At 34.7% G+C, this 25,343-nt stretch overlaps 1 pseudogene; it reads right to left on the bottom strand.

Annotated features, from left to right (window-relative positions):
* Positions 1 to 3,091: 3,091 nt before the first annotated feature.
* Positions 3,092 to 25,343, bottom strand: part of LOC144281731 (cell cycle progression protein 1-like) — a 28,733-nt pseudogene continuing 6,481 nt past the window's right edge.

Genomic DNA, 25,343 nt, shown 5'->3' on the forward strand with positions numbered 1-25,343 from the left:
TGAAATTCTATAAAGTTCAAAATAATCTATACTCACACCATGAACAGGTATGAGGGAACTTTTGAAGGTGATGCAAATGTTATTTATCTTGATCAGGAGAGTGTTTAACGAGTGTACACATGTGTCTTAACTCACTGAATTGCACACTGTAACTGGATACTGATTATTCTAAAGTTGACAAAGAAAGACTAAAAATCTGCAGCTTCATTTGTTACTACATTTCATATCTTGAATTAACATTTGGTAATAATTTACAAACTCGTGTCAGGCATTGTTATAAATGCTTTACAAGTATGAATATTTAATAAAGCTGGTGTGAAATTTCATTGCTTGACAGTATATTGCCGAGTGACTCCCGACTATTCTTTCAGGTCATCATAATCCTCACAACAACACTGCAATGTAGGCTGGGCAAATGTATTGTCCCCCTCATTTTAAAGGTAAAAAACCTGAAATATGTTGAAGCTAAGTAATTTATTAAGCAAAGTCCCTCAGCTACTAAGAAGAAGATTTGGAAATCTAATCCTATCATTCTGCTGATCCTTCTAAATAATTCATTGGCAAATTTTTTGAATTGAATAAATTGTATATTTTTGAGTAATTTTCAAATTTGGAAATTGATGCTATTTGTCCTTGCACTTTTAGAGAAAGAGGCTTGCATAGTTGACTCATCACTACTTAACTTTGTTCTCATTTTACTGCAGCTATTGTAAACAACTAGTCCATTTGCAACCCACGTATGGGGAGAACACTACCTCCCATGGACTGTTTATCTTGGGTGGTTAATGATCTTGAATCCAACATCTACCAAGGCTAGTGCTCAAGAAACCTTTCCAAAGCATTCATTAAAGAGAATTTTTTCCTTCTCAGAAGCAAGTTCAATGTGGATTCTTGCTTTCTGACTCATCTGCCAAGTCCAGCACATTGCATTTTGCCCCAGAGGGACCAGAGGACTGAGCCAACCCGTCAAATTCTTGCCATAAATTTAGCTTAAACTATGAGATTATTTCTCCTGGGAAGGATGTTTCACACCTTTCAAGCAATCCCCTGGACATTTTAAATATTTTTCTCCTTATATGAGTGCTTTTTATTTAAGACCAAGCACGATATACTTCTGAACTAGATATTTTCTTTATCACTGTGCATTTGCTGTTAGTAGTAAGTAGAGATGATGTAGATGTGTGTGCATGTATGTGTGTGTGCAAGAGAGACAGGATTGGAGGAGAGGGAAAAGGAGGGAGGAAGGAGGGACAAGAGTCTATTAAAATACATGTGTCTATCGTCTAGATATTCTGTGGAGTGATTTCTGTGCCAATTAAGAATGTTTACAGAATGCTTTTTTTTTTTTCCTTCTGGGACACTTTTGAGGAAGTCTCAAAAGAAATTTACTTCAGGCATAACATATATCCTGAGTATTAATTATATGATTTATGGATAGCTGTGTTTCCAATACAGAGAGTTATTATGGAATATACAACTGTAAGAAAGTGTTCCTATAATGTGATAGGTAGAAAATGTCCCCTGCTCCAACATGTCCACGTCCTAATCCCTAAAACCTAGGAATATGTTACTTTACATGGCAAAAAGGGACTTTGGAGTTGTGATTAAATTAAGAATCTTTAGATGAAGAGATAATCCAGGATTATCCAGGAGGGCCTGAAGAAGTCTCAGAGGTCCTTACAAGTTGAAAGGGAAGCAGGAGGTCAGATGGAAATGTAAAGGTGCTAGGCACTGCTGGCTTTGGGGAATTCGTCTGTTCATTTGCTTTTATTTTAATTCCAGGGTAGGTAACATACAGTATTATAATAGTTTCAATTGCACAATATAGTGATTCAGCTGACTTTTGAATGCAGAAGAGGCTAAGAGTGCAGGCAGCCTCTGGAAAATTCAAGGGAATAGATTCTCCCCTAGAACCTCCAGCTCTGCCAACACCTTAATTTTGACCTAGTGAAACCCACTTCAGATTTTGGCACTCCAAAACTGTAAGATAATAAATTTGTGGGGTTTTTTTGTTTTGTTTTGTTTTGTTTTAGCTAGCAAATATGTAGTAGTTTGTTACAGCAGCGATAGGAAGCAGACATAAGAATAGATGGTATTTTTTTTTCCAGAAAAACATAGACTTTTTTAATTGAACATTTGTTTACTTCTAGGAAATAAGTGCTTTCCTAATTTCAAGCACTATGATAGAATTGCTGTGTTCTTCTACACTCACTTGCCAGAAGGTGGACCTGGAAGTCACATATATGACTATAAATGGAAATTAAAAGGGAAACTCAACAAAAGATGGAATTCTGAACTGTGTTTAAATCTTTCTTTGAGAAGTAGACGTTGCTGGGTAGAAATATTCAGAGGTTGCATAAATACTCCTGTGAACACTGAGTAAGATTCATGGAACTAGCAAATAAGCCCAGTGGTTTTACCAAATATCACTAACCGAGGAAATGTATAAAAAATATCACAAAGTATAAAATCATACATTAATACAAATGCCAGATTTTAAATGAAGACCTTTAGTTTTCCTCATGATATAGTTTTATTGTTTCTTCCACAATATTCAGATGTGCAAGAAATTTCACAAGAGAACAAGTCAGCAAGCTCCTAAGAAGGCAGAGAATTCTTCACAAGTCAACGGGCTCTTGAATCCATAAAGGGACAAGAAGCAAGGACAAGATTATAAAATGTTAAAGATGAAATTCCATCACAATGTACTTTTTTCAAGCTCTACTGCAAATTTAATACGACTATCAATGTTAATTACACTTTGTCATATGATTTGAGCTTGCTTTAGGCTCATGCACGGAAAGGAAGATTCATTTCCTGCACAAAATCCTTTGCATGCCTGGCTTCCTTAAACCTACAGTTGAACATTCCGAGTGCCAAAAAAAAATTCAACAAAGCTAAACTACAGGAAAATGTAAGTTAGTAAGATTTTGCTTGATGCTTCTGAGTAATAATGTGAAGTCATCGAATTGATACTTAGAAATGATAGAAAGATATTATCTTGATAATTTCATTTTAGTTTCAACACCAAACATGGCAGAAAGCATCCATGTTTCTGTTGCCATTTTCTCATCTAACTTAATCATGATGATCAAAATTTAGGCTCAAAAGGTAACTACCCCAATTCCATTTCAAGATTTGCCATGTGCCTTCCACTAGTGAGACCATATTTATGTCATTTACCTTCCCTTTTATAAGATTGTGGTTGAGGGGGCTCTGGTCTTGTTTTTGATGCCTGGAGTTTTCAATATTTACCATACATTGCTTTTTATCTGGTTGACTGAATCCATATGAAGGGGAAAGAGTGTGACCAAAGAAATGTCCATATATGTGTATCCATCCAGCTTCTCAAACACCCCATCATTATCTACTTGATATTCCTTCATGTCTTTAAGATAGCCCTTAACATCATTATCAAAGTCCCGTAAAGAGCTTCTGATCATGTATAAAGACACCATTTGGGAAAAACTCATTGATGTATTGATTGAGTTCTCTCCAATGATGAAAGCTATCTAGTTTTTCTAATAAATGCTTCTTAACTGTCTGAATTCATCTACCCTTACAGCATTCAATGCTTTCATATTAAAAAGGCTATTGGATTCCTGTTGAACACATTCTAATATACCAGAACAAGACATTCTGAAAGAATCATAGTTTTCACTACAGCCATACACAGCACTGCATTTCTATCAGTTTGTATTTTTCTAAATTCTTCAGTGAGTTGGCATTTCTCTCCTTTCCTCTCTTTGCACAGTAGGGCCCTTATTAGTCTGGTTTTGTGTATTTGCCTTTTACTGTGGGTGTAAATATTCACTAAAGACTATGGTTGGTTTTCTAGCTGTTTCTACTTTTGTGGCACCAAATCTTTGATTGCCCTCTTCATCAAAGATATTCTTGGTGTCTCTTTGAGATGCCTGGAAATAGATTTAACTGAATTCAAACACTTTTTTAGATTTTCTATGTAGCTTCTTTAGCCTGGTTAATTTTTTCTTTATGATGCCTCACAAACTCCTTGGTGGAATTCTTCATGGCATCAAATATTTTCTTAACTGAACCAAAAAATAATCTCCTTCAACTTCTTTTTAATCCTGTAGTTTTCTCTGCTCCCTTTCTATTTTCCATCATTTTTTTGTTTTACATTTTGATCTTTTGCCTCACTATACAGACTTTTCCACAAATCGGAATGCTGCTGTTTGAGCTTTAGCTTCTGTTCCAGCTCAGTGAGTCTTTCCTGTAAGATTTCTATTTCCTTTTTCTTTTTTTCAGTCACTACATTGGGAGAGTCTGGGTTGCAGTATGACTCACTAGAGCCCTGCTGCTGGAGCTCCACTTTTAAAGCCATGGTTATTAGTCATTCTCTCTCTAGCTCCTCCCTTAGCATCTTTGCTTCTGCAGAGTCTCCGTTTGATTAAAGAAGCTGTGTCTTCAGCTTTTCTTCTTCCAGATGCTGCTTGAATTTCTGATTTTCTGTAAGTAATTCAGTCCCTGTCCCTTTATCTTCCAATATCCTAATCTGTTCTCTTAGTTTCCTTAACTCTTCCTGTAATGAAGATAAGGCTTTTTCTTCCCTTTCCAGAGATATGTTTAATACTGCTTCTCTGTATCGAGATTCTTTTTCTGAGTGTCAAAGGACATCTCTTCTTCAATAAGGGCCCAACATCTTACAAGACTTCCCTTCAATGACTTATAATCTATAAAATATTCTTGTTCCTGTTGACATAGGGAAAGAGAATCCTTCTTATCATTTGATTCATCTTCACATATCTTTCTGACTGTTGATGCTTCTGAATCTGAATTGTGCCATAGAAATGTCCAAACCCCACGCCAGTTGCAATAACCAAGGCGAGTATAACACACTTATTGAGACCACTGCTGAACTGGCATTCACACAACTCCTTAGAGGGTTCCATTTCTTATTCAGGGAATAGCCATTTCTCAGATTCTGGACTAGAACGTCCTCTTCCTAGCATGGCATCATCTAAAGGCAGGACTAGGCTGATGACTTGTTTCATCACTACTTGATTTATCATCACTAGGCTGGGATGAAAATACAGTTTCTGGCTGACAGAATGTATACTGGCTACTGGAAGAAAAACCCTTGTTTTTTGTTTTGTTCTTTTTTTAAGATCTTATTTATTTATTTATTTATTTATTTATTTATTTATTTATATATTTGAGAGAGAAAGAGAGAGCAGAGGGAGGGGGGAGAGGGAGAGAATCTCCAGCAGACTTCACACTCAGCAGGGAGTCCCACTTGGGCTTAATCCCAGGACCCTGAGGTCATGACCTGAACCGAAACCAAGAGTTGGTGGCTCAGCTGACTGAGACACCCAGCACCCCTAGCCCATGTTGAAATCTTCTGAACTCTATGCTCCTTCAACAACTATAGCTTCTTGATTTCTAATTTCTTCTAACTTAGGTGCCTTAAGGTTGATAATATCAGAATCATCACTGACATTTCCAAAATAGACACTTCTTCTCTCTCAATTGCTGGTTTCGTTTCCATCAACGCTGGATAAGCAGTTTCTTCTATTTACCCTGTGCCATTTTGGCTACGCTCTCCCTGCTCTGACTGCAATACTTAGAGCCTCTCTTGCTCTAAAGATATATATTCTAGAGTGAGCCCACAACTGTCACTGGCTATACCATGTTCAGAATTCACTATCTCTAGATCAGAACCCTCATGATTGGTGACAGTCCAACCATGAGATGAGTCACTGTCACTGGAATTTTCAGATACTTTTCAGGTCTAAACGGGCCACACCATCTCTACCCGAGTGTTTTGGCTGTCATGGTGGTGGTGGCCACAGCCTGTAAAAAGTACTCTAACCTTTATGTTTCAGATCCTGTTCTAAGCCCTAGCTGTTTCTCTTTTGTAGTCTTCAGGGCTTGGAATTTTAATCAGTGAAAGATAGGATTGGTGGCATCAGTTTTTAAGATGACAACACTGAGTTGTTTCCAGGAGAGCAGTAACTCCAGCATTAGAATATCATCCCTCCTGAAATGTCTGAAATTTGAGACTATATTCCAAGAGAGTCCTTCTTAGGATCTGAACCCTCAGAGTCAACAAGTTTCTCATACAGAGTGTTTAGTAAATACATGTTGGTTGAATCGATAGAGAAGATGGTTGCCTATGAATAATTTGTACTAAAGGGACTTGATGAATAATATTATCTCCTCTATTAGCTGTTGGTGTCTGAGTGTCATCTTGTATGCCTGTGGGGAAAGGCAGAGTGCACTTTTGAAGAAATGAGAGTAATAAGAGGCAATGTAAACCCATATGTTTTAGAGGTAAATAGTATAACAATGAAGGGACATTTGAGAGAGACACAAAGTATGGTGATCGAGGATGCAAAGCTCTGGCATTGAATTGCATTGACTCCAATACTGAATCTCTTATGTTTGAACCATGTTGTTTCTGGGAAGTTACTTAATATTTGTGCGTCAGTTCCAACTTATGTCAAATGAAGAAATAAATGTCCCTACCAAGCAAGCTTACTATGAGGAATGAGTGATTCAGTATGAGCAACACACATAGAAACATAGCAAATATGTACAGGACACATACAGAAACTCTAGGTAAGCTCCATGAAGTGAAATGGAGTGTTTGGGGGCAGCAGTAAAAGGGATGTGCTTTTTATTAAAGTGATGTGATTTTATTAGAGGAAGGGTTCATGAGACACTGAAGATAAACTTCCCTATTAAAACATTTGCCTAGGGCTAGTCCTGGGCATTAAAACAAACTGACAGTCACACTTTGCTAGTTTAGGAATATGTTTCTTCTTTATCATCTCTTCATACACATTGGCTTTTGATGAATTTTCACCATTTTAAAGTCATAGACTCACGTTACTGACCTCATTAGCAAGGGGCAAAGAAAAGCTCCATAGTCAGTTGATAATAAAAATTACTGTGGCCTCTAATGATCAATTAATTGAAATAATAGCTGCAAAGTGCTTAAAACTAAGTAAGCAAGCACAAAATAACGGCTGTTGCTAAATGGCTGCTTGTATATTATTACATCAAGTCAGAGTAATGCTGCTCCTGGTATCTGTGTGTAGGTTGCTATGGCCACTGGACACAGCCATAGTTCGCAGACAGTACAACTCCAAGGGGCATACTATTTATGAAATGACAGTTCACATTATAACTGCCATTAATAAAATGCCATTATTCCTTTTAATGTCCTTCTATTTCTTTTTATTATTGATGTATAAGGGACATACAATAAAATGTAGATATTTCAAGTGTTCATTTTGATAGATTTTGACAGCTGTATACATCATATAACCACCATCCAAAACAAGATATAGAACTTTTCTGTAATCCCATAAAGTTATTTCTGCTCATTATTAGACAATAAGAACCTACCTTATCACCACCTTGGTAACAAAGTTAACCGCTTTCTGATTTTTATGACCTTAAAATTATTCTGTTTGTTCTTGGGCATCATACACATAGAATCATAGAAATGTATTCCTTGGTGTCTGGTTCCTCTTGTGCAGCATAACATGTGTGAGATTCATCAGAGTTGTGAGTGTATCAGTAGCATGTTCTTTTTTATTGCTCAGTAGTATTCCATTGTACGAGTACAATAGGATTTGTTTATCTATTTCTTCTTCATAGCAATTTGCTTTCTGTCATAGGGTTATTATGAATAAGGTTGCTGTACATATTCTTGTCAAAGATATTATGTTGGCATATGTTTTCATTTCTTTTCAGTAAGTATCTGATGCAAGATATATTGTAGGCTTTAATGCAAAAGCTAAAACTATAAATCATCTAAAAGAAGTGATAGGAGAATATCTCCAAGCCATTCAGAGAAGCAAAGATTTCTTTGATAGACACATAAAGCACTAACTGGAAAAGAACAGAATTGATAAATTGGACTTTGTCAAAAGAAATATTCTCTGTATCTGAAGATGTCATTAAAAAACAATGAATAGGCAAGCCCAGGAGTAAGAATAAAAGATTTGCAATTTGTAAAACCAACAAAGGATTTTTGTCCAGAAAATCTATACAACTAATACAAATCAATAGTAAAAAGACAAAAGGCCGGGAAAAGGGGGCAAAACATTTCATCAATTGACCATACAAATACTCACTAGAGGACTTGTATCACCTAATTTCAGGACTTATTCTACCCTAGAGTATTCTCATAGTGTGATATTGGTAAAAGGATACAAAAAATAAATGTATGAAACAGACCGATAGCCCAGGAAGAAACAGATATATATTTAATTAATTCCCCTTTTCAATTATTCTGCTGACGCTTGCTACCCTATTATCTCTTTAACACTCTAGTGTTCTCATTGTTCTTTCACTTCTATGACTTCCTCTCATAATGTCAGAAAATCACTTCTGAATTTCCATTTGCTTCTGTCTTTTTTTTTCACTAGAGCATATGATATTAACCACATAGTAAGAAATATTGTTTTCTCAACAAAAGAACATCATATGCCATAATTGACTGGTAACTTACCTAATGTTATTTACCTAATGTTATTTGTAGATCCACAACTTATTTGTTATTACAAATATATTTCTCTTGGTTGGTTAAGGAAATGTGCTAAAGTTGAGACAAACATTGCAAGAATGTAAGGTTAATAAGAGAAAAGTGTCTCATGGCTCTCCTTATGTCACACTATATAGGAGACCCTGATGCCACACCTGTATATAAAAAGCATGCTCTTTATCTCAAACTAGAACCCCTATAGGCCAGTCTATTTTTAATGTAAGATTTATTTAAATAGACTCAGTTTCTGATCTCTTCAGTGATGTGGTGTGGTCAGCTATTAATGGTATTTTTAATTACATGATCTACAATTGAATGTTAAAAATGGAAGTAAGCCATAGTAATCAGCAACAGGGAGAGAATGATAATCCGAGACTATAAAGTTCTTAAATCTAATGCTTCACAGTCTTTTATTTTCAGAAGTATTATAAATTTTGATTTGGGGAAATATTTTCAGTTCTACAGATTACTTCCAATAACATGAATCAAAGAGAAAGCATCACTACTGGGGGTTTTAAAATGATTTTATTTGTTAAAGGAATCCCCAAATGAAAGCTTTTTGTGCATTTCTGAAAATTATAAAATGATAGTTCTATAAGAAGTCTGTTTTTATATTTGAAAATTTATCACAATCATCCAGAAACCTGAAATCAATAAATTAAAAGAAAATTGTACCCAAATAAAAAATAAAAGATAAAGGAAAGGACCCAATTTGTTAGTTTTTCAGACAGATAATTATATCCAATAGCATTAATGTTAAAGAGCATATATAGAGGGCAGAGTTGCCTGAGTAGCTCAGTCAGTTAAGCTTCTGCCTCTTGGTTTCCACTCAAGTCATGATCTCAGGGTCATGATCTCAGAGTCCTGAGATTGAACCTCACCTTGATCCCAACTTGAGCCCCCTCATTCAGCTTAGAGTCTCATTGAAATTCTCTCCTCCCTCACTCCACCTTGCCCTTCCCCTCCCCACGCTTACTGGAGTGCACTCTCTCTCTTACTCTCTAAAATTAATTAATTAATTAATTAATTAATTAATTGAAATAAAAGAAGCAGATATACCAGTTAGGAGGGGTTCTTCTTCTTAAATATTACATTTAAAAATTAGCCAAGAAATAAACACAATGACCGAGGCAAATCACAATATTGGAAGTGATACTGTTCAGGCTTCTGGAATAGTAGGAAATAACAGTCTCCAGCATGCACGAGCCTGACAATCACATCTGTTTTAGTGTGTGTGTCAGGGCCAGGAGTTGGGGGAGGCCTCCCAACAGTAGCCCACTCCCATTCAAATTGCAGAATGGAGAAGATAGCAAGAGAAAGGATTTCTGGTTTATTTTGACAATTTTCTAACACAGGAAGGAAAGTACTACTGACACCTGAGGACATAGCATATTCTGATCCGCGTGCTAGGTGCTTTTACACACTACCTTATCTTCAAACACTATGCTAGTTCCAGACATATGCAGGAGGTATTTTTATGGCTTCGTGACTTTTATTTGTTTACTAATTTTTGCTTATTTATTGCAAATGAAGATTTTAAATTTGAGAGAGATTGAGGAATAGCTCTCAAGTCACAGTCAGCACTGATATTCGAGCCCAAATTTGAGCTGGGCTAACTCAAAACACCTATTTTTCCCACTACCACAGCGGTATCATTCTCTGGTTAAGGACACAGACTTGGTGACAGGATCCCTGAGTGAAAATCCTGACCCTGCCATTCATTCATTGTGCCAACTTGACTAAGTCATTTGATCTTCCTAAAAGCTATATTTCTCACATATAACATGGGAATAAAAAAGAACCTGTCTTATAAGATAACCCTGAGGATTAAACATATTAATTTATGTAAAGCCCTGGTAAGAGCTCCCTATACATAATATGAGCTCAATAAATGCTCATTGTTATTAATACACTATGTGAATGTTATTATGGATATTAGTAAGTATGTATTAATTGGCATGTTGTAATAATTTCTGAATATCTTTTAAGTGAATTGAAGTGTAATCTGTAATTCCTTTTGAGAGAGAAACTTTATATACTTATTTACATTATACACCAAGATTTTTTTGGAGAGAAAAACATATATGTGCTCATGGCATAGGGGAAATTATGGTCATAATTGTTTTGACCAGAGAAGCAATGGAGCTGAATCATGCCCATTACCCAATTAGCCATGATCTACAATCATCAAAACTATAGTTGCTGTCTTGACATAATTGTTCTTTTTATTTTGTTTAGGACATAAGGAGTAACTGTAGATAACACTATTTGACAATTAAAATCTAAACGATCACGGTGCTTCAAGATGTCTATCCACTAATTAGAAAAATGATTAACAAGGTATAATTTGCAAGTTTGTCAGTATTAGGATTTAACTAGTATTCCACTATTACATATTAAAGTTTAGAGATTAATTTTCTCTCAAAAATTATTAGTGCTTCATCCCCTATTTCATAGGAATGGATTTTAGAACACAAATCTTAAACAATTATTTTTGATAATGGAGAACCTATCCCCAAATCATGGTTTCAGACTTTTCATTCAGAGCAATGTAAACTCTTAGGGAAACTTATTTTCAACAATGGCAGGACTGCTTCACACGTTTTACTGTATTTCCCTTTTCCATTTCTATATACTGCTCTTTTTTTTTTTTTAGATTTTATTTATTTATTCATGAGAGACACAGAGAGAGAGAGAGAGAGAGAGAGAGGCAGAGACACAGGCAGAGGGGAAGCAGGCTCCCTGCAGGGAGGTCAATGTGGGACTCAATCCCTGCACAAGCGATCACACCCTGAGCTGAAGGCAGATGCTCAACCACTGAGCCACACAGGCTCCCTAAACTGTCCTTCTTTTTCCTTAAGTATTCCAAGCATTAAAATGGCAGGGACATCTTAGCCTTCTCAGATTTTCTTTTATACATTGCAGTTTCTCATGAGGTTCTGAGTACATGCCTGCTAGGCATGTACATGTGATAATCTCAAATTACTATACTTTGGGTTTATCTTTGGCTTCACCATTTTCCCTTTGAAAAAGTCTCACTTTTCTTGATATCCTCTCCGCCTCTAGCTCAATTCTACCTTGAATTTCTCAATTCTTTCTCCTACTAGGCCAAAATATAAACCTATACTTTTATTTTTAAGATTTTATTTATTTATTCATGAGAGACACCAAGAGAGGCAGAGACACAGGCAGAGGAAGAAGCAGGCTCCCTGCAGGGAGCCTGATGTGGGACTGGATCCCAGGTCTCCAGGACCATGCCCAGGGCCGAAGGTGGAGCCAAACCACTGAGCCACCCAGGCATCCCCAAACCTATGATTCTTAATACTGTCCTTAAAAAACTCTTTAAAATAAAACAATACAGGATGCCTGGGTGGCTCAGTCGGTTAAGTGTCTGCCTTCCCCTCAGTCATGATCCCATGGTCCTGGGATCTAGCCCCACGCCAGACTCCCTGCTCCATGGGGAGCATGCTTCTCTCTCTGTCTCTCTCTCCCTCTTTTTTGCTCATGAATAAATAAATAATCTTTTAAAAAAATTAAACAATATGTTAAGCATATTCTTTCATTCATCCATTCATTCATATAAAGTGAATATTAACTATTTGCCAGGCTTTATTTCAGATTCTGACAACACTTCAGTAAACAAAACAAACTAGAATTCTCTCCTCGTGTTTTAAGGGAGACATGAACATACATAAACCAACTAAATGAGGAACATAGTAGAGACCACTAGGTAGGTGAAGAATGGCCAGGATGGCTTCTTTGAATGGGTGGTGTTAGAGCAGAAGTCTAAAGATGAAAAGTGCCAATTCTGAGTATATCTGTATTTGGGGCAGAAGGAACATCAAATGAGGAGCCCCATGCTGGGGATAAATGGCATTTTTTGAAAGACAAAAAGAAAATCAAAATGTGGTTAGCAAGTGTGACAGAAAGTACAAGTTCAGAGTTCTTTGTTGCAGAGTTGAGAATCCATTCTAAGTAACATTTAGTACATTATTAAAGGATATAAGGAGGTTAACTAAGAAGGTTGGTTTAAGGTTGCAGATTGGGTCCCCAAACTCTAACTTTCAGTAACAGAACCATGTAGACAATAGGAATACTGAGAGATGCTGCTCTAGCTTCTAACTTGAGAACAAAGGACTGATCATGTGACATTGGGAGGGTGTTCGAAAGATGGCAGTTCATCAAACAGCTGATAAATGCCCACTATCTCACAGAGAAAAGCTTGGAGTTTAAAATGTTAATATGATTTCAAGTGTGTTTTATGCATTTTCATATTCTCCAAATTCTGCATCATGGAAATAAAGAAATTGAAAAATATGAAATATGTCTGAGCTCCCCAACATCACAGAATTAGTGTGAGAGCACAAGAGCTGTGGTGATCAGGAGCACCGATCTGTGCCTTAATTTATAGAGTGCCTCTGAAGGACATTTAATCAGCAGGACCAGCTCTGCCAACATGCATAAGAGCTGCTCGCCCCTATGCGGAATCTTATTAGTATGATCAAATGGAAGTGACACCTATCCCTTGGGAATAAGTACATCACTTGTGTAGGACTCTGAGGTGGAGATAATTGACCACTGAAAATGAGCATGAACTATGAAGAGTTTGGCAGAAAATGCATGATTTTCACAAATGTCATTCAAATCTTACACTCCTAGAGTGACACTACCACACTGCTAACAAAGCCAAAATCATTTTTATAAAGGAACCTGAAAATTGAGACGTTTAAACTCCATCAAATATACTAAAAAAGGTTTTCTCCTTGTACATTTAAAATGCATCATATTTGCCAATTAGCTCATGTTCAGAAACCATCTTTGCTTCTGTGACTAGACAAGGGATACCAGATACTTGTGACCAGATAACACAATGAAGCAAAACTGAATCCTTTAGCACTTCATTTAATGCCTTAGATTTTAAGATAAAACTTTTTTTCAGCTTCATTTTGCATATGATTGGGAAATAGTTAAAGTCCATTCATTCCACACAAATTTCTACCTATTTCAAGCAAAACACTTTACTGTTTAGAGACAGTGGGAAAGATATACTGGCTGTGTATCAGAATGACCTGGGGAAATGTGCTAAAATAAAGACTTGGGGTTCCACTGCAAGATTCTTATTCATTATTATCTCTCAAGGGTTCAGAGAGCCAATACATCTAATGCATTCATCAGGACTTGAATATTATTGCAGTCTGTCCCCAAGCAGATCTCTTAGTAAAATTGCATGATTTTCATCTTATCAAAGAACTACAGGGGAAGAGTTTTTACAGAACTAGGACCCAAACATTTTGAAAAAGCCATTTAAATAGTTACTAAATAAAGGACATGATGAAAACTTAGCTCCCCAGGAAAATCTATTAGAAGGAGTCCCTTTCTTCCCCTAAGGTTTACATTCCTCTGATATCCCAAGCACTTAGGAATATGATTCAAAGAATATTTGGAAGGATTATATAATAATAACAATAATAGTAACAAACAGAACAAAATAGAAGTAAAAGATTATAAATTAAAAAAAACAGTGAGGTAGTATTCAACAAATAAATATATTCAACAAATAATACATTATGTAAATAAAAGCTAGAACAACTTCCAAAACCAGAGAAACAGACTAATCTCTAGGACACATAGTGAAAATATAAACAAAATAAAAACAGATTTGGAAATAAGAATGGGACTGCAACAACATAGAAGATTTTTACGAGACTAATGTTTATAATTACAATTAATAAATATGAAATTATATATATACATATATATTTTAAATGTATCAATTACCCAAGCCAAAGCTGTGGAAAACTAAAGCCTAACAGCTACACAAAAAAAAACAGAACAAGTTTGTAATGACTTGCATCCTTAAAAGAATTCTAGGTTATGCGGTTTTTATACCTAAAGTAATAAAGCTTACTGCTATAGAATCTATTCCTGAGAAGAGAAATTAGCAATTATCTCTTATGTCACAAAGAATCAATAACAATGGTCAATAAAGATTATTAAAAAGATGAATACAGGGCAGCTCCGGTGACTCCGCAGTTTAGCGCCGCCTTCAGCCCAGGCGTGATCCTGGAGACCTGGATCAAGTCCCACGTTGGGCTCCCTGCGTGGAGTCTGCTTCTCCCTCTGCCTGTGTCTCTGCCTCTCTCTCTCTCTCTCTCTCTCTCTCTCTCTCTCTCTCTCAGGAATAAATAAATAAAATCTTAGGAAAGAATAAAATTGAATTCTTTAAAAAAAAAAAAAAAGATGAATACCAGAGGCACCTGGGTGGCTCAGTAGGTTAAGCATGTGACTCTTGATTTCACCTTAGGTCACCATCTCAGGGTGGTGGGATCAGGTCCTATGTCAGGCTCTGCTTGTACCCTCCCTTTGCTCCTCTCCCCACTTGCTCTTTCTCTCTCCCCCCTAAAATAAATAAAATCCTAGAAAAACAAAAACAAAATAAAACTCACTAAGGAAAAAAAGACAGATTCGCAAATAACATACGATATGCAAAATATCATGTAATTGTAGAGCATTTTACAGATCATAAGAGATTATTATGAACAACCTCATCACAATGAATCGGAAGCTTTAAAAATGAATATGTTTTACTTAAAATGTTAAGACAGCTCAAGAAAATACAGAATATATATAAGATCATTTGAGATTAGATTTTCAGACAAAAAAATGATTGGATCCCCCAAATAGAGCTCAAGTAAGATTGAACTCTACTGCTCTCTAATGTAAAAGTTCAAGCAGTTCAGGGCTGTGGAGTAGCCATGTTCCAGATCACTTCTCTATCATTTCTAATATTTAGTCCGCATCTCTGTGATCTAATATCATGTCTGGATGTCTGGCCATGTCTGGCCATCACAGCAAAACAAAGACAGTTTTATAAAGAAAATTACATGCCAATCTTATTTACGAAATTAAATATATATATCCTAAATTAAACTATTAAAAACTTGAAAAGGGAAATATCTATACATATAGAGAATATCCACACTTGATATATAGCAAAAGTGGCACTTTATCAGTGGATAAGGAGGTATTATGCAATAAATGGTCAAGGCCAAATGGTTATCTGTTTTTAAAACAGGTGAAACCAGATCATTTTTACATTACCTTATATGAAAATAGTAATTTCCATGTAGATTAAAGTTTGTAAAGCTAAACTTTAAAATGCTTCGAATAGGGAGGCCTGGGGGGCTCAGTGGTTGAACGTCTGCCTTTGATTCAGGGTGTGATCCCGGAGCCCTGGAATTTAGTCCCGCGTTGGGCTCCCTGCATGGACCCTGCTTCTCCCTCTGCCTGTGTCTCTGGCTCTCTCTCTCTGTGTCTCTCATGAATAAATAAATAAAAATATTTTTAAAAAAATACTTGGAATAAAAAATATGTCTATGTGAATTTAGGACAGAGAATTATTTCCTTATTAAAACATATAATCTACAAATTATAAACTACATTATTTTGCAATAAAAATATCTGTATTACAGAAGATATCTAAAACAAAAAGTATAATGTTAAGCCACAGATTTGGAGGAGATATTTGCAAAAAAAAAAAAAAAAAACTAACAAAAGAATAATATCCAGAATATAAGGAATTCCTTCAAATCAATCTGAAAGAAAGAACAATTGAAAAAAAAAAAGGCAAAACACTTGAGTATATATTTTATAGAAAAACTAGGCCAATAAATATAAAATATTAGCCATTGCATTGGAAAAATACAAATGAAAACAAAAGTGTGATTGAGAAAAGCCTTTCAAAGTTTTAATTCTGATACCAAGTACTAGTGGGAACACACATTGCATATGAAAATATAAAGCAGTATAAGATTTCAAAGAGAAGTTGTCACAACCTAGTAACACTGAAGATTCACCTACTTTACAACCTAGCAATTCTACTTCAATGTGTACACCCTAGAGAAAAAAATCCTGTTCGTGTTGTCTGTAAGACAGGTACAAAAAAGTTTATTGAAGCTTTGTTTGTAAAAGTAAGAAATTTAAACACCAATATTGATAGGAAAATCTCTTATTAAGTATTCAACATGGAATAATGTATAACCATTAAAATGAACACCAACATTACTCAACATAAAAATTTTTATAAATTGTAGTAGACCTAAAGAGGTATGTCTTAAGGATTAGTCTGACTCAGTCTTTACCATATCCCTCAAGGACTTTAGGTTGATTAGTATCAATCTGTTCAGGCTGCTGTAACAAAATGCCACAATCTGAATAGCTTATACACAACAGCCATTTAATTCTCACACATTTAACTCTGGAGATTAAGAAGTCTAAGTTAATGGAAACCACAGGTTTGGTGTCTGATGAGGACTAACTTCCTGGATGACCATCTTACCACTGTAGCCCCACATGGGAAAAGGGGCTAAGGAGTTCTGTAGGTCCTCTAATATAAATGGTGCTATCCACTATTGTGACTTATCCAGCTCTCAAAGGCCCCGCTTCCTAATGTCATTACATTGAACCGTACATTTCAATATATGAATTTGGGGAAAACACTCTAAGTCATTCAGCATAGAGGAAGACATAAATAATTTAAAGTCCAGATATAGCTGGTGCAGCTCTCCCGGCAAAGTCAAAAATTGTTATCCATCTTTAATCCTATCTAAAACCTAAAAGAAGAGCAATAAATCTATAAACAATTTTAAAGAAGTGTAATAAAAATCAATGTGAATACAGGAATAACTTTTAAGGTTGACCTATGAATAAAAGATAAATATACATATATGTATATATATACACACATATACATACAATTATATATATATAACTGAACATAAAGTTATATATATAACTGAATATAGTTTTAGATAGATAGATGATAGATAGATAGGTGATAGATAGATAGATGATAGATGGATAGATGATAGATAGATAGATGATAGATAACTGAATATAAAGGGAAAGTAGTCTCTAATATATAATACAATGTTTATTATGACTGAAGAAATACATAACTGAAGAAATATAGAACACTAGCATATTCATGTTACTGACCCCAAGGAAACACAATTTGAGTACAAATTTATTCAATAAAGGAAGCAGAAAAAAACAAACAGAATGCTGATGTGCAATAGAAATTAATAGTATAGAAAATACAAGAAATATATAGAAAATTGATAAACTTTGAGAAATCTGAAATCCAAATTTGTTAGCTTATAACTAGAAAAGAACTTTAATAGTTTACCCATTTGAAATATATTAATCGGGGGATCCCTGGGTGGCGCAGCGGTTTAGCGCCTGCCTTTGGCCCAGGGCACGATCCCAGAGACCCCGGATCGAGTCCCACGTTGGGCTCCCGGTGCATGGAGCCTGCTTCTCCCTCTGCCTGTGTCTCTGCCTCTCTCTCTCTCTCTCTCTGTGACTAAAATAAATAAATAAATAAATAAATAAATAAATAAATAAATAAGAAATATATTAACCTGCTGGACTGACACAGACAGTAATATGAATGGTAGAAAGATACCAATATATATAGTTCAATGCAAATTTATAAAGAGTTTTATATAAAGCAAGAGAAAACACAGAAAGAGGAATGGCTTCCCACGTTTCCACAAATTTCTTTTTTTTTAATATTTTATTTATTTATTTATTCATGAGAGACACAGAGAGAGAGAGGCAGAGACACAGGCAGAGGGAGAAGCAGGCTCCATGCAGGGAGCCTGACGTAGGACTCCATCCTGGGTCCCCAGAATGAAGGCAGCGCTAACCCGCTGAGCCACCCGGGCTGCCCTCCACAAATTTCTAACAACCTACATATCTCTTAGTGATTTGGATCCTACCAAGCAAATAATCAGTAAAAAGTAACCATGCACATTTCTGGTGTTTACTGTGATACTGCATGAAGGGACTGTCAGCACCCAAGGGGAATCACTTATCAGGTCCAAACTTCAGAGTTGTCTAATTTTAACTGCATTTGAGTGCTTTATCATTTAATACCTCCCTTTCTCTTTTTTTTAAATTCCTTATCAACTTAGCAGTTAAAATATTTTATTCAATCTCTCAGGATCACAATTTGATATACTCAGTTAAAGGAAGCTATTTGATATGCTTAGTTAAAGGAAGATGTTTCATCAATGAAAACAAATGAAAGCATTTTGACTTCCCTAATTTTTCTTAGTTTTTGCTACCTATGATACAGAATGCTATATAAATCTGTTACTATACAAAGTAATGTGTGTCTAATTCATGACACTTCCACCAAATTTAAAATTTCTTATTTTCTTTTTCAGTTTTAGGCCTCTCATGGCATTTTTAAAATGTCTCCAAAGTATTTAGGTTTAGTATAATTTTGTTAGTACTATTTAGCTCCTAACTGGTTGCTTATAGAAGAAATTCCCAGTTGCAAGTAACGGTCAGAATTTTGCTAAATAGGAGAGTCCATTCTAGTTACATGAAGGAAATAGTAAATAGTTATAGATTCTTTAGAAGGACTCCAGATACTGACTCTAAAATGAGTTATCAGGGATACCCTGCAATGTCAAACTCTCCTGCCAAGAAAGCAGCTACTTGTGACAGCTATTGAATTAAGAAGCTATTGGCTTCAGATCTACACGCTCCTGCCCTGATCCAAAGGCCACTGGATTAGGAAGATGCTGCTAAATTTGGAAGTTGGCTGTATACCTGCCGCCTCCTGGAGGATGATATTTCCACTGTGTTTCACAGCAGCAAAATAGATCTCCAAATTCTATGTCTTTCCTCATATGACTCAGTTCCAAATCCAAGTCTATTGAGCATACATCAGAGTAGTAGAATCAGTCTCAGAAAGAACTCTAGCTACAAGAGGGCCTCAGAAATGTAGTTTTAAGCTTCCTAGTATCTGGGAGCACCTGGGTGGCTCAGCCGTTGAGCGTTGGCCTTCATTTAGGGCATGACCCTGGGGTCACAGGATCGAGTCCCATGTTGGGCTCCCCACATGGAGCCTGCTTCTCCCTCTGCCTGTGTCTCTGCCTCTCTCTCTGTGTCTCTCATGAATAAATAAACAAAATCTGAAGAAAAAAAAAAAAGCTTCCTAGTATCTGTAGGAAAGGAGTCTGGAAGATAGAAGGGGTTTGGAATGCATATTGGAAAACCAAACCAACAACGATGGACTCACAAGCAAAGAATGGCAAAATCTCACACGGAGTCACAAATAATTACACAGTAAAAAGAAAAATGGGAATACTGGCAAATATATTTATTTATAAATAAGAATACTATGATTTTTAATCTTGTACAATAAGTAAATTGCTATTGAATAACACTTTTTTAAAAAGCTTTTGGGAATCCCTGGGTGGCTCAGCGGTTGAGCGTCTGCCTTCCGCTAAGGGCATGATCTTGGGGGTACCGTGATCGAGTATGCATGGAAGCTCCCTGCATGGAGCCTGCTTCTCCCTCTGCCTATGTCTCTGCCTCTCTCTGTGTGTCTCTAATGAATAAATACAAAAAATCTTAAAAAAAAAACCTTTTGCATAAAATATGTATTTATTATTTTAATAATTAAAGTATTAAAAGTCCATTAAGGCTGTTGAAAATTAACAAAATATAACCAAATTATGCGCAATAATAATCAGAGTAAGGGTAAAAGGTTTTATATATACATATAAATATATATGTAAATATAATGTTACATATACATATATAGCATATGACATATATCTGCATTTTTTCCTTACTTATCATTAAAGATCGTTGAGATTGTTAAGCATTCTAGAAAAAATGAAAACAATTTATTGTGAGATTTTAGCATATGCTGTAGTAAAATACATGTCAACAAAAACAAGATGGTGGTTGAATGGTAAATATAATAAGGTTTTTACATTGTACTCTAGAGAAACCAACAAAAACTAACACAAAGTGTCATAGTCAAAAACTCTAATGCAGAAGATAAAATAGAATATTTTTAATTTCTAAAAATTTACTGAAATAAAGCAGAAATTGAGAAACATAAGAAAAATAACAAGTATAAAATACTTGTCATGATGGAATATTTAAACTCAACCATGTCAAAAACTACATTAAAAATAAATGGACTGACACCCCATTTAAAAGCAAAAGATTGTCAAATTGGATTATAGAAAAAGCAAGATTCCAGTATATGCAATTTGCAAGAATCCTATTTTTTTTTTTAATTAAAAAGATATGTATAGGGGTACAGATTCAACCAGTTAGGTGTGTCTGTCTTTAGCTCTGGTCATGATCTTGGGATTGAGCACATACACACTGAAAATAAAGTATGGGAAAAGACAAACAAATGCAAATTCTTAGTTTAAGAAAATGAATGTTGTATTAATAAAACTCAAAATAGACTCCAAGACAAAGAAATAAAGGGAGGCAAGTCATAATGATAAAAAAGAATTCATTAAGAATACATAACAAAATTAAATATGTGCATGCCAACCAAAAGAGCTTCAAGTTACACGAAGCAAAAATTGAGAAGACTTTAGGGATAAATTCAAAAGAACCCACAATGATAATAGGATATTATCTCCCTCAGAAATTTCTCCCTCAGAAATTAGTAGAAAAATCAGAAAAAAAAAATTCAGTAAAGTTAAAAAAAAAATGAATAGTATTATCCAAGTTGACCTAACTTACATCTATGGAATATTACAACTGAAAATCTGAGAAATTAATTTTATTCAAGTTTACATACAATATTTACCAATATAAATCAGGTATTATAGCATAAAATAGATCTCAATAAAATTAAAATGCACTGAACTCACACAGATAATGTTTTCTGCCCATAAGAGAATTAAATCAGAAATCTATAGCAATAAGATATCTAAAAGAAATTCCCACAAAATTGGAAATTAATAACACACTTTAAATACAAAGGTTAAAAAAAGAAAAAAATTGCAAGTAAAATTTGAAAATATTTTGAACTAGATGATAATGAAGGAACAGCATAATATTGTAGAATATAAGCTAATGCTATTTTTACAGTTTTATATTGTCCATATTAGAAAATGTATTTTAAAATAGTTAAATCAGTGACTTAAGGTTCTGTCTTAAGAAGATAAAGCAGAATAAATAAGATCATAAAAATAAATGTGAAATGAATGAAATAGAAAATAGACAAAAATAGAGAAAACTAACAAAGACAAAATCTGGTTCTTTGAAAAGATAAAAAAAATACTGATAAACTCTTAGCATGACAAGTCAATAGTAAGAGTGAGACAGACATTAAAAAGTTAATAAAGAGATATTTTGAACAATATGGTAATATAATACAATTTTATGGTAATAAAATTAGCAACTTAAATAAAATGGACAATTTTCTTGAAAAACATCGCTTTAAAAAACTGCCCAAAATTTTAAAAATTGAAATAAATCCACATTTATTATAATTTGTCAATATAAACTGTAATGCTTTCCAACAAAGAGCAATACAGACACTAATGACTATATCAGTGAATTATACAAATACGTAAGGAGAAATAGTGTCCATTCTCTTTAAATAGATGAAGAGAGAAGTACTTTTATTAGCACTCATTATTCCAATCCTAAAATCAAAGAAAAGCATTGTTTAAAAACAAACAACCAATCAACTAAATAACTCATGAACATAAATGGAAAAACTAATGAGTAAAATAAAGCAAAATAATGAAAAGCAAAACTTTGTTGGGGGGTAAAACTCTTAGAGTTTGCAAACAATAAATAGGGTACAAATCTACAAATCTACAAATTATTAGAACTAATTGAAAATAGTATGACCAAAGAAAAAATATCATTACATAAAACCATTTGAGTTTCTCTTTAGTTTAACCCACAACTGAAAAATAAAATTCAAGGGACATCTGGGTGGTTCAGTTGGTTAAGTGTCTGATTCTTGATTTTGGCTCAGGTCATGATCTCAGGGTCATGAAATTGAAACCCACATCAGGCTCCGTGCTGTAGTGGAGCCTTCTTGGGATTCTCTCCCTCTATCTCTGCCCCTCCCCCTTCTCTCTCTCTCTAAAAAAAATAAAATAAAATGAACAAAATGAAATTCAAAACACAGTTTTTTCAGGGTTCTTCAGAGAAACAGAACCAACCATATATATATACACACATAACAAATACACACACAAATATATATATACATGCATGTATATGTGTGTATATATATCTGTGTATGTATGTGTGTGTCTGAGGGAGAGATTTTGAGGAACTGACTCACATAATGTGAGGGCTGTTAAGTCTAGAATCCATGGGGCAAGCCAGCAGTCTAGAAAGTCAAGCAGATTTCTATGCTGCAATATCAAGGCAAATTCCTTCTTCTTTGGAAAATCTCAGACTTTGTCTTTTAGACTCTCAAAAAAAATTGGATAAGGCCCGATGAGAGTACTCTGCCTTACTTTCAAAGTTAACTGATTTTATTTTTTTTAAGATTTTATTTATTTATTCATGAGAGACACAGAGAGACAGAGAGAGAGAGAGGCAGAGACACAGGCAGAGGGAGAAGCAGGCTCTATGCAGGTATCCTGAGTGGGACTCGATCCCAGGACTCCAGGATCACGCCCTGGGTGGAAGGCGGCACTAAACCACTGAGCCACCCAGGGATCCCTCGAAGGTAACTGGTTTTAAATGCCAATCACATCCACAAATACTTTCTCAACAATATCTCGACCAGTGTTTGACCAAATAACTGGGCAGTATAGCCTAGCCAAGTTGACATGTAGAATTAACTATTGCTGTTGTCAAATCTTCCCCAAATGATCTACAGATTAGTACCAATCTCAACAAAAACTCTAACAAGTATTTTTTTTTGTCAGAATTGATGTGCCTATTCTAAAACTTTTATTATTATTATTATTTTTATGGAAAGAAAAGGGCATTGAACACCCAAAACAATTTGAATAGCTGAAACAAGTTTGACAAGAAAAACAAAGATCAAATTTAAATAATTTGCAATACCTGATTTTAAGACTTATTACAACCCAAATAATAAAGACAGAGGGTTTTATTAGTAAAAAGACAGATAAGTAGAATTGTAAAGGAATAAGGAGTCCAGAAATATACCCCGGACAATTGATTTAAGTCCATTCATCAGGTAAAGGAATCTTTTCCATGGATGTTCTTAGAACAACTGGATATTGGTGGGGGCAGGGAGGATGAACTTTCATTCTCACCTTATTCCATACACAAAAATTAAACCAAAATAGATCTTGGACCTAAGCATAAAACTGTAAAGATCCTAGAAGAAAACAGATCATTTTCACAACCTAAAAGAAAATAGAGTCCTGAGACTGACAACAACAAAACACAAATTCCAGGAGAAAAAAAACTGATAGATAACAAATTTTGAAATGTAAAAATTTCTGCCCTGCTCATGAAATGACACCAGTAAGAAAATAATATGCAAACCACAACCTGGTAAAAGTATTTATAGTACATATGTCTAACAAAGCACTTGTTTCAAAAACATATAAAAAGCACAAATTAATAATTTAAAAATGACAGCTTGACAAAAAGTAAGCAAAATACTTGAATAAACACTTTTTAAGAGAAGATCTATGAATGGATAATAAATATATGAAAAGCTATGAATGGATAATAAATATATGAAAAGGTTTTTAATGTCATTAGTTCCTAGAAAAATATAAATTGTAACCACAATCAGATACAACTACAGACCACGTAGAAAAACAAGAATCCAAAAGACTGACAAAACCAACAATTGATCAGAATGTACCGCAACTGGTACTTTCATATATTATTGTTGGGAGTATAAAATGGTTCAATGTTTTTAGACAACGGTATGATATATATCTATAAAGTTAACCTTGTATCTGCTCTGTGAGCCAGACATCCAAGGGAAGGGTTATATATGTACAACAGGATATTATTGGTAATAAAAAGAATGATAAGCACAATGACTTACTACACACAAAAAAGCAGACACAAAATAATACTTGCAATATGATTTTATTTACATAAAACTTATAAAACAAATTATTCTAAAGGGACAGAAATTGGATAATGGTTGAAGGAGCATTGTGGAATAATTAGTAAGGGACATCAAGGAACATTCTGAAAAGGAAAGAAAGAAGTTCTTAATCTCGCTATAAGTGGTAGGTATAGGGTATATGCTATTGTCAAACTCCCGTACTGATCAGTTAAGATTTGTGCGTTGTTTTGTTAGATACATCTCAACAAAAATAATCAGAGAATTTTAAATATTTCATGTGATGTTTAAATGGCACAATTTATATAGCTCACAATATGTTCAAAATCTTCGTGGATGGCATTAAACCAACTAACAAAACAAACCTGCACTTTTGGGTTATTGCAATTTTACTTGTACTTTTATCATACATTGAGTTAGAAATGCCCCCCGGAAATTTACAAAGGACTTCTATCCAAAAGACATGAAAGTTAAAAAAAAAAAAAAATGAGAGTCCTGAATGAGACAGAGAGTACCAAGAAGGGGAATGTTGTATATTACGATTATAGCAATAACTGATGATGTCTTTCAGATATAAAAAAAGAAAACAGCCTCTCATGAGAAATATTTGCCATTAAAATAATTGTATTTCTCATACATAAGCTTATCTTGAAACGAGAAGCACACAACTCACTTGGCTATGAGAATTAGCATTCCAAGGTGTATCAGCCAACATCATTTTTTGGGTTGGTTTATTCCAAGCCTTTGAGATTAGAAGTTTGCAAAGAAAATGCTGACACAGTCTTGGTTCTGGCAGTCAGATTGCTTGCATTATAATTAGATAAGAATTTAATGATATTAACTGAAGCTGAGCAGAAAAGCTGCACAGATAAATTAGACAAATAGGATTTATGAGACTTCATTTCTGATGCAAAAACTACATTATCATTCAGTTAATATGCCCAGTCCTTTAAAATCAGC

Source organism: Canis aureus, chromosome 13 (genome assembly GCF_053574225.1).
Source record: "Canis aureus isolate CA01 chromosome 13, VMU_Caureus_v.1.0, whole genome shotgun sequence".
Taxonomy (NCBI): domain Eukaryota; kingdom Metazoa; phylum Chordata; class Mammalia; order Carnivora; family Canidae; genus Canis; species Canis aureus.